General features: G+C 43.3%; 1 long non-coding RNA gene across 1 annotated transcript; it reads left to right on the forward strand.

Moving 5' to 3' along the window:
- Positions 1 to 1595: 1595 nt before the first annotated feature.
- On the forward strand, positions 1596 to 5573 carry LOC140689678 (uncharacterized). Its single transcript, XR_012064711.1, has 2 exons — positions 1596 to 1676; positions 5126 to 5573. It is a non-coding gene; the product is annotated as an uncharacterized lncRNA (long non-coding RNA).
- Positions 5574 to 11139: the final 5566 nt, after the last annotated feature.

The raw sequence follows: 11139 nt of genomic DNA on the forward strand, positions 1-11139 counted from the left end.
AAGCAAAGACTTAGATACAAGGAAGTTTTATCACAGCATTATCTACAATCCAAAACCACCACCAACAACAAAGCAAAAACAAACCAAAAAAAAAAAAACAACAAAAAACAAACCCACAACTTAAATGCCAAGGGTACATTCAGATGGTGGACCATTTTTCAGTCATTATACATCAGATTTTCCCTACCTATTGACACAGCAAGATGCTCTAGTATAATCCCTATCTTTGAAAAAATGATCAAAATTTGCCAAATTTCCTCATTTCTAAGATACTAACAACTGAACAAGGTACCAGAGGCTCAACAAAATCTTTTAAGGAACATTAGAAAGTGAGCAATATGTGCCTTAGAACAGAAGAAATGTAGTACCTCTCTGGGATTACTACTGACTTTTATTTTCTTCTTTACACTTTTTTGTATTTTCCAAATCTTTAACAGTGAGAATAACTGGCTTGTAGGATTGCTGGGATCTGTGTCTGTTTCCTGCTGAATGAAGGCAAGTACCACTGTGGTCTCCCTGCCCCTGATGCCCTCCGCTCAGGGAGGCTGAAGGAATCACCAGATTGGTGGATTTAGAGGTGACGCTGGACTTTCCCAGCTTGTGCCACTCCCCTTCCTTCAGGAAGCCCACCTACCAGCCCAGAGCACATCCTCTAGATTGCCCAGCTAATGGGAGGAAGGCGTGCTCCAGCTTCGAGACAGCATTCAATTGCAGGGGCTATCATTTGGGGGGTTTAGTTCAGCTCTGGGATTCAGTATTAGGAAGCCCACTTGCCTGCTGATATAGAAAGTTGATTTTCTATTATCAACTTTATCAGTGAACTGGTCATAATTGGTTTCCCAAGTGCCTACTTTTTTGTCTTATTTCTCAGTTCAAAACACAGGCATGGAAGAGGGGTGCTCTACTGAACCCTCTCAAAGCCTCTAACAAATAGGTTAAATATCATAGTCAGAAAAGAATCACTGCACAGAGAAAAAACCTAGGTAAGCATAGCCAAGCCCTCTGGGGAATGATGCTCCCCACACAGTGAGCTCTGTGTAGGGTCTGGGGAGGGTACAAGGACCAGGGCATTCAGGACGGGCCTCTATGGAGACCGGAGAGCCAGTGGGAACCCTAGGTCAGAGCTGTCCTCTCTCCTCTTTGTGCTTCAGCATCTCAGTTACAAGATGCCACTGAGAGAAGAATCTGCTTCTCCTCTCCTTGCAGCATCTCTTGGTTGCTAAGCAGATCCCTTGGGTAACTATGTGGGCATAAAACCTTTGCAGAACTGCCAGGAATCTGCTTCATCCAATTGTCAAAATGAAAAATGAAATCATTCCTCTCACCTGTCACTACTTTGCACAAAGCTTCCATTATTGAATGGTGATGGCCCAGAATGTTATTCTCACCTACTTGCAGGAATATAAATGAGTTTTGCATATTTTACCCCCAAAAGAGTGGGAGGGGAGGAAGAGGGTGCTGGGATCTCTCAAGATGATACTCTTGTGAGTCAATGATCGGGAAGAAGCAGGTGGAACAAATCAGCAGTGTCTTCTGCCCTTGGAAAAATGGTGCTTCAGGCAGGTGAAGACTTCCTGACTCAGAGCAGGCTCAGAGATGTCTGTGAACCCCTCTGATGACTTCCTGAACTGGATAACCTGTGATCATCTCCTGAATTAGAGTCAGAATCACTGAAGGTGAGGCCAAGAAATGTCTACATTTTAAAGAAACTCCTTAGATGATTCTTCTGTGCACGTTAAAGTTTGAAAACCACTGCTTTCTCTAACATAGATATGTATACAAACAAGTGCATTAAGATATTATAGGTGTTACGATAGAAGTATGTCCAGGAAGGAATGAGACAATCTCAGCGGGATGGTGCATTTTAATTGTGTGTAAGGAAAATGCTGCTTTCAGTCTTGGAAAATGAGTACAGGTTGTCCAGGAAGAGGAGGAAGGGGAGAAGGACATCTTAGGCAGAGGAGAACTGCTAGCAAAGATACAGCCACCTGAAGCTGGCCTGATGAGCTATGAGCAATAAGAGCTTGAGCACACTGTGTTAGGAGGGGAACCACAAATCAGGGGACAAGGGGAGGGAGGACCTAGAGGTTAAGAAGTCTAGAATCCAACTTGTGGTCCATGAGTTGTACCGAGAGCAGCATGATCAGATTTGCGTTTTAGAAAGGTCACTCTGAGAGCTGCCGCAGAAGGTGGGTTGGAAGGAGCAAGACAGGAGGTGGAGGATCCACCAGAGGCTGTCCTCGCAGCCCAAGCTGGGCCCCGGCTGGTATGAGGGTGGCGGAAATGAAGTCCCTTGTCTTCCTTGGCCCTGATCCACTCAGCCGCCAGGTATATGCACTAAACTTGAACCACAACACAGTTCAGATATCCTACCGTCTTTATTGAAATGATCGAGAAGTATGGAACTATTGCTTAAGCATCAAATATGATGGTGACACATCTCTCCAAATACTTAAAGATAAAATTTTAAATCATCTCATGAAACAAGCTGTGGTTCTTGGGCAAGTCAATTAATCTGGTGCTTCTTAAACCAGGACATGATGGTGCTAAGTGTTACAAAAAGCCCCACGATAAAAAGAGTGTATCTTCTAGTAGTATACAGCTTCTTTGAAGATCAGGAGGCACTGTTTTGTATTAGTTCAAATGCAAACATATTCTACTGTGACGGGCCAGTCTGGACTCTGACAGCTCATTCTTCTCGGCTGTTAGCCCATCTGTGAAATGCACGGTTTGGTTTCCGTGACCTCTAAAGTCTTTTCACACTCCAATGCGCAATGATTTTTTTTTTCCTAACTAGTTGACATCCTCATCTTTTCCCTCTAGATCTCAGAGAGAGGTCATTTTCCCTATTTCTGTAAGGTCACCTTCTTTAATTCATATTCCGGCTGTTGGCAGCTCTTCACCCAGTTCTCAGATCCCTTTAAGCATGAGGTGGGGCCTCTCACCCTCCGTCCCTGCAGCACTCGCTCAGCCAGAGTTTCTTCTGTTCTCCCTCCATCCATCTTTTCTAGTTTGTCACCTTCCTCATCCTTAATTTTAAAAAGCAAGAGTGAGTGAGGCAATAAAGACAGAGTAGCCCTTTCTTCTGGGAAGGGAGACTTCCATCCTCCATTTGACTTTTCCCTCAATTACTGCTGGTTTGACAGTTTTTTTCTTTTATTCTGAGAAGTCCTCATTTTGAGTTTGAATTATTTTGCATTCAGTGACTTTTCAGCTTTTGATTTAACCTTTAACCACTTTGCCTGTCAGCCTCCCATCCTTTTCCTCCAAAATGCTATAGGAGAGCAGAAAGGAGTCCTCCCCACTTAAAGTCATAACATCACTTAGAGTAGAATTTTGCTGAAACTTGAACCAAAATTTGATTGGTTTCATCAGGCAAGGAGGCAGCGATATAAGCCTGATGTTGCTAAGTGAGTTCATGATCTGCATTTTTCCCAACTTCTGATGAAATCAATACACACACACGTGCATGCACACATACACGCACTCCTAAGAACTGTATGTTTAGGGATTTGGCTGGAGATTGGAAAATTCTGCCATGAATGGAACACTGGTTTAAGACAGGAAGCAAAGGATAGGGATAAGTAAATTGATCTCTCAATGGAAAAGGAACCACGGTGGAGTTTCTAGGAATCATTGCAAGAGAATTCTTATTTAAATTTTAAAAATTAAATGTAGAGTAAGAAACACTCATGAAACCTCCAGTTTTTGGAAGTCTTTTCAGGTTACTAAATGGTAATCTGATCAGGGCAAACCACAGAATGGTCTCTCAATGATAGGCGAATGGGCAAGAACCTTGAGAAAAGTGCAGTGTGGAAAAGTATTCCGTTACATATTTAGGGAGGAAGAATTTAAATTATACTTATAAAATAATAATATCTGAATTTTCTACTACATCCCACTAAGTATACAACATCGTAAGGAAATGCAAATTAAAACCACAATGAGATAACTCAGTACATGCACTACCCTAGTCAACGTGGAACCTAGGAGTCATTGTAAGTTTATTAAAGAAATTAACCTGCTTCAATTGCTGGGGCCAAAGCTAGAGTGAATGGTTTTGTATATTCAATGAGGATGTTGGAAGCCGAAGTGTGCATACAATAATGACAATACCAGTAAGGGGGAGACAAGCTGCTCTTTATATGCCTCCTCATGTGCCAAGCACAGATAGATGCCAAAGAAAGCACACTAGGAACTGAAACAATGGGATTAAAAAAAAACACCAATTATTTGAAGTTTCTGGATAGGGGTGAAAAACAGAAAAATCAAGACTTCTCGGTTTAGAGAGAAAGGCTAAATGGAGTCTGGTTAAAGTTTGTAAAACTCTGATAGCACTAACTCCGACTAACTCCAGTTGATCTAACAGTGTACTTACCAAGCAACCTTCCCACATGGGCTTGTTTATAGAAATAAAAGCATTGCTCCTGTGACACAACCGCTCCGGACCCTTGCCCTGTTCCAGCTTTGGGACTGACCAACTGCAGGAACAAGTTCAATCACTGATTTTTTTTTTAAGCGATGCTGCCCCATCATCTACAAAATGGATGAGGTCTGAGAGGAGGAAATAGTTCTTTAAGTGCTTTGAACTCTTGAGAAGGAGTGTGCCATATACATGTGGGTAGAACTTAATGTAAGTTATCCTCCAAACAGGAGCACTTTTGAAAGCACTATTAATAATTAGGCTGGACAACAGGTATACATAGACCTATCATTCTGCACCGTCATTGTGAGCTAGGGCATGGACTTCAAATGCTAGCTCAAAGTCCAGAAGAAACATTTCCATTAGCCCACTGCAAAGTCAGAAAAACGAGGGTCCGAAGTAAGGAGTCTTTTTTTCAATTGTGAAATATTTCATGTACACCAAGGAAAATTTGCAATTTATGTATAAAGTATAAAGAATAAAATAACAGATGAAGTCACTGTAAATTCCTTCCCAATCACAGTCCTCTCCCTCTTTGCTAGATTTTATCATTATCCTGAATTTGTTTATCATTATCTTGAATCTGTGTTTATCATTCCCTTTTCTTTATAGAATTACTAAATATGTATGTGTCTCTAAAAATATATTATTTAGTTTTGTAGGTTTTTTAAATATTATGTAAATGGAATAATCATTTGGTAGGTATTCTTACAGGATCATTTTTTTTTGGCCTAACATTTTATGCATCTGGAAAAATACAGCATCACTTCTGCAATATTCTTACCAAAAAAGAACCACCTGAATACAATCATAAGGAAACATCAAAGAGACCCAAATTGAGGAATATTCTACAAAATAACTTGCCCATAATATTCCAAAAGGTCAAGATTATGAAAGCCAAGAAATGACTGAGAAATTGTTCTAGACTGATGAAGACTAAAGAGACATAACTAAATGCAATGTGAGATTCGGAACTGTATACTTTTGCTATAGAGGACATTTTGGGGACAATTAATGAAACTTGAACGGGGGTCTGAGAATTAGTTGATAGCAATGTATCAATACTAATTTTCTGATTTTGGTAGTTGTACCATGATTATACAGGTTATTGTTCTTACTTGTAGAAAGTATAAATAAGAAATTAATAGGATCTAATCTTTTTTCTAGCAGATATATAAATATCCCAGTACCATTTATTGAATAGGCCATCCTTTCCACACCGACATCATTGCTACTTCTATGGTATTTCAAGTTTCCATACATATTGGGTGACTATCTGGGCACTCAGTTTCCTTCCCCTGGCCTTTCTGTCTGTGCCTGAGCCCCCTTCATTTCTCCTGAAGCACATGTGGTATATAAAAAATTAAAATCTGTTTACATTCAATTTGTATCATGATGGGGCCACCAGTCTCTGAATTGCTTCCCCCAGCCCCTCCCCTTCCTTATATTCCACGTGCCAACCATCAAGAAACCACTTGCTTTCTGTTTCTCACACACACACCAAGCCTGTGAACCTGGGCTCCATTTTGGGAGGAGCAGCCCTGAGCCCTTATCTTCTCCACACACCTGGGCTCCTGCCTGTAGCGTTTTTAATTGTGATATCCCCATTGCTAGGTTCTGGATTCCCTCCAGGGCATTCCATGCTTGTAAATAAAACACCAGAGATTTCTTTTCTCGGCATCTTTGGAAAGCACGACTCCTTTGGAAAGAAGTAGCCCTCAGCTAAAATAGTGCTCACCAATGAGGGAAGCATGTGAGCGAGGAAAACAGATCATGAAGGCCTCTCCCACGTGGGAGCTGTTATGCCCCAGTGCACAGACGAGGTGCTTCCTTTTGGAGCCCTCTAACAGCCAAAGGCAGTGGCTCTCAAAGTGTGGTCTCCTGGTCAGCAGCAGCAGCACCACCTGGGAACTTCTTAAAAATGCATCTTCTCAGGACACACCCCTGACCCAACTGAATCAGAAACTTTAGGAAGCCCCAGGTAATACTGATGCACTCAAGCCTGAGAACCACTAGCCTAAGGGACCTTCAGCCTGGGAAGAGTCTCTTCCCCCAGCTCTTCGGGGTACAAAGGTGTGCTCAAAGGTATAAACTTATTTTCTGCAGCAAAGCCCCCAGAAGTCATCTGTCCACACAAGCATTAAATGACTCATTGTAGACGTCGTATCTTTTGAGCCAAGCTCAGATTTCTAAGCACCTGCTGGGAACCTTCTCCACAGATGTCTTCCTGGAACCTCAGATTCAGTGTTTCTTCTCCCTCAACCATTGCCAGCTCCTGTATACATGAATGGCATTATCATTCCCCAGCTTAGAAACTTTGATACGTTCTTCAAATCCTTCCTCATCCTCACTGTTCACATGCAGTTACCAAATCCTAGTGACATTCTAAATCTCCAGTGTCTCTGCTTCTCCACGTCTAAGGACTTGCTAGGTGTACTACTTTTTGCTAAGCCTTTTACATGTTACTTTATTTAGTTCCCCCAACAAACTATGAAAGGCAATTCTATTACTATCACCCCCATATTACAGAGAGGAAACTGAGGTTTAGAGAGATAGGGAAACTTCTCCTGATTCATCCAGCTATATTTCAAAGGTAGATCTTAAATTTATCTGAAACTGAAATCAAATTCTGGATTTAAACACCCCTATCTCCTTTTCCCCAAAGGAGCTCTAAAATCATCATTACTCTCCTAGTGATAGTTTCTAACTGGTACCTGGCCTTGAATTAATCCTCAATAATGCCTTTGGGAGTCTTCCTAGGAAGAGTATGCATTCCAACACTCTAAAATCCTCCATGGGATTTCACTGCCTAAAGAATAATTCTAAACCCCCTAGTTCTGAAGATTTCCTACTCCACACCCAGGCTCCACCTTCCTTCTTAAGCTTGCCTCCCACTCCGTTCCTCCAACCTAAATCACACACTGCACTTTGCAACTGTTATTGCTCAGCTCCTTACCCAACCTGAAAGACCTTCAACCACCTAAGCAGCAGTGCCTACCACTCAGATTCTCCCACTGTTTCATGAGTTGGCAAATACAGGTCCCATCAGTGTGTAAGTTAAGGTGATAATTTTACAATAAAATTGAGAAGTAACTCCCTTGATGACCACATTGGGTACATTGTATTATTTTCCACAAATATTCTGTACTACTCCCCGGGGGAGGATTATCATTTCCCGATACCACTGACAGCAGACGTGGCCATATGACTGACTTTGGTGGCTAGAAATGGAGCAGAAGAACTCTGGATAACTTCCAAGCGGCAGTTTTAAGAGCTAATGGGTGGTTCACGTAACTCCTCCCCAGCAGGAAATAGCAATGTTCTAGTTAGAGCCTGCTGTATCCGCCTGCGCCCCGGAGTAAAGATAAGCTGGGACTGAGCCACACTCAACCCACAATGGACATTCAGCAAAAGCAAGAAATAAAACTTTGGCTTATAAGCTACAGAGCTTTCCAGGGTTTTGTTGTTGAGGCACTATCTCGACTAAAGAAAGAGGGCTTTTTTCCAATCTTCTTTGAATGGAACCAGTTAACCCTAGCCTGCATCCCCAACATCAGAAGCATTAGAACTGAGCCAATAGGGTGGGTGTGTTCTGTGTAATGAGAAGATGCCCCCCCCCCCCGGGCAAGTGCCTAGATACAACCTCAGGCTACCCCGACCACAATGTAGACCGGTAACCACTAGCCCACTGACCAGTGCCACACCCAGGAGATGACCACCATCTATGAAAATGTCCTAACAGAGGGGAGGGTGGAAGAAAGTGCTGCGTCTGTGCTCCCTGCTTCTAAGAGGCTTCTGCTTGAGAAGCCTCAGGGTCAAGAACTCAAAGCAGCTGGCTCAGGGGGCTCGCAGGTGGGAAGAAGTTGGTATGTATCCCTTCTTCAACCTGAGCCAGTACATCCCAGAGAGGTCAGGCTCAGAATACTGAGCAAGATGAAAGCCAGGGGACCAAGAGGAACCCCACACACACCTGTCTTGGTTGATGAGGGCACACAGACTGGGGTGAAGCTCAAGATAGACTGGAAGACTCCTCCTGGCTTATGTGCTGGCTTCCTTAGGATGCCCACCGTGCTCCTCACCTCTGACCCAGATCTCCTCTGCACTTTCTGTAATAACTAACTCAGGGCTGCCTGTGACGGCACTGAACTTGTTCCTGAAGGTCACTTCTGATGACACTTCCTCCACAAAGCCTCTCTTCTTCCGAATGTCAGCTTTCTCCTCATTCTGTAAAGTGGTGGGCACTGTGCCAGACTGACTGAATTCTACATCCCAGTGTCCACAGCAGTACCCTTGAGTAGTTACATTTATCATAATAGAGCAAGAACATCCCCCACACTCTCTCTTACTGTTTAAACCTAGCATTGAGTGACCAAAGCCAATTTAACAAAGAATTCCAAATGAAGCATGACATTAGCTTTAAGCTTAGTTGCTAAGAGATGACCTCGTTATAATTTCAAAATCCAAAACCTCATATTAACCTCAGTGTAAACTTTGTACCCTTAAGAGAGAGAATCAATACCAAGACTCAAGCTTGTAATCAATAATTAGCAAGTGATGAATAAGAATAATTGTATGTTAATCACTTTCTAAAAGTACATATCTTCTGATTCTAAACAAGTTTAGGTCCCACAATGCTGTGAATACAGTAGCCTCGTCCCCCTTATCTGAGGGAAACACAGCCCAAGATCCCCAGTGCATGCCTGAACTGCAGACAGTGCTGAACCCTATGTATACCCTGCTTTTTCCTATACAGACATCCCTAAGGTAATATTCAGTTTATAAATTAGGCACAGTAGAATATCTGGCTTGCCAGCACCACTGCTCTTGCACTTTGGGCCATTATTAAGTAGAATAAATGTTACCTTGACTGTCGAGCTGATCATTGTCACGGGAGGGATGGTTCAGGACGGGACTAGATTTCACCATACTATGCAGGACGGCACTCAGTTAAAAATTTATGGATTGCTTATTTCTGGAATTTTCCATTTAGTATTTCCAGACTGCAGTTGACCGTGGGTAACTGAAACTGAAGAGAGCAAAACCGAGGATAAGGGGGAGACCACTATATCCTTATCCCTAAACCACATACTTAAAAATGGTCAAGGTTGTAAATATATATTATGTGCTTTTAAACTAGAATTTTGAAAAAGTTAAAGTCCAGTTAGATCTATAGAATATGCTTGTAAGGTCTCAGCGCCTCTGAATCCCTGTAGGTGACTGGAGTAAGTCAGGCTGTAAGGAACTGCTATAGGCTAGAACCATACTGTAACTAAATGCAGTTCTGGATTTGCTTCCCCTATGTATTTATTTGCTCAGATCTCCTCAGTCACTCAACACAGCAAGGGTGCTCTAAGCCTCACAGCCTGTGCATGAGGTCCCGGAGCTGCCGTAACAAATTCCAGTACACTGCGACTTAAAATAATGGAGATTTATTCTCTCACAGTCTAGAGGCCAGAAGTTTGAAATCAAGGTGTTGGCAGGACCACGCTTCTCCCTAAACCTCTAGGGGAGAATTTCTCCTTGCCTCTTCCTAGCTCCTGATGGTTGCTGGTTGCCAGCAATCCTTGGCGTTCCTTGACTTACAGATGCTCCACTCCAGCTTCTGCCTGCATCCTCACATGGGCATCTTCCCTGGGAGTGAATCTCTTGTCTGCAAATCTCTCTCTCCACCCACTGGATTTAGAACCCACCCTATTTCAAAGACTCTTTTCCCAAATAAGGTCATGTTCATAGGTACCAGGCCTAGGACTTCAATATACTACTTTTGTGAGGCACAATTCAACCTACAATTGTCTGAAACATTTTTTTTCCTTCAAATTTCTTTGGCCAAGAGAAAAATCAGAGATTTTTAAAAGGTACATGATGAAGAAAGTAAGTAAAAACAAACAACAGCGACAATGGCAACACAACGGAAAGTACAGTACCATGAAAACGGAGATGCTTATTCAAAGACAGCCGAAGTCTGGCCACAGTCTGACTGGTCTGCCAGAGCACAGGAGGCTCCTCTGGGGACCCCTCCTCAGAGCATCCATTTCCATCTCTTTTAGGGCTCCATCCCTCACAGGCCTAGGTGCCTTCCTAGACCATCAGTGGTGGTGGGTGAGCCCCTCTTGGGAGGTACACACACCTCCTTGCCCCTCCAGGAACACACAGGCTGCCCTAATGCCTTCCTCAGTGATACGAGTAAGTTTCCTCCCCTGTGCTTGTAATTACTCCCCAAGCACCACTGTTTTAGATCCAGCACACACCATACACGGCCCTTCCTCTGGGGCAGACTTCTCTGGGTGGGCTCAGGAGGCAACCGCAGACCGACAAGTGCTGGGGGACTGCAGTGCTGGCGCTGCGGCTCAGGTTCCAGCCAGCCCTTCTTAGCCTTTCAAATCTGCTTGCAGAGACCCTGCTCCCGAACCTTAACGGATACAGTTTTTTGACTTGGTTCTGAAGAATAAATCCCCGCCTTTGTGAAGGTAAGTCAGAGCCCTCCCACTAAGCCCTGCATCACCATGGCAACTGAAGGCTCCTTCACTAACTCAGAAGGTTCTCGTTTCTGAAACTCTGCAGAAATAGCCACCGTGGCATCTTTGGCTCAGTCTGCTCTGGCCAAAGAGAGATGACGACAATTACTCTGCAGTCTTTCTAAGTCTTTCATAATCCCCTCAGGTGGGACTTCCACCTCCCCCGACTCTACTTGTCCTCTCCTCCATCTCTCCATGCCT

Source organism: Vicugna pacos, chromosome 3 (assembly GCF_048564905.1).
Source record: "Vicugna pacos chromosome 3, VicPac4, whole genome shotgun sequence".
NCBI classification, from domain to species: domain Eukaryota; kingdom Metazoa; phylum Chordata; class Mammalia; order Artiodactyla; family Camelidae; genus Vicugna; species Vicugna pacos.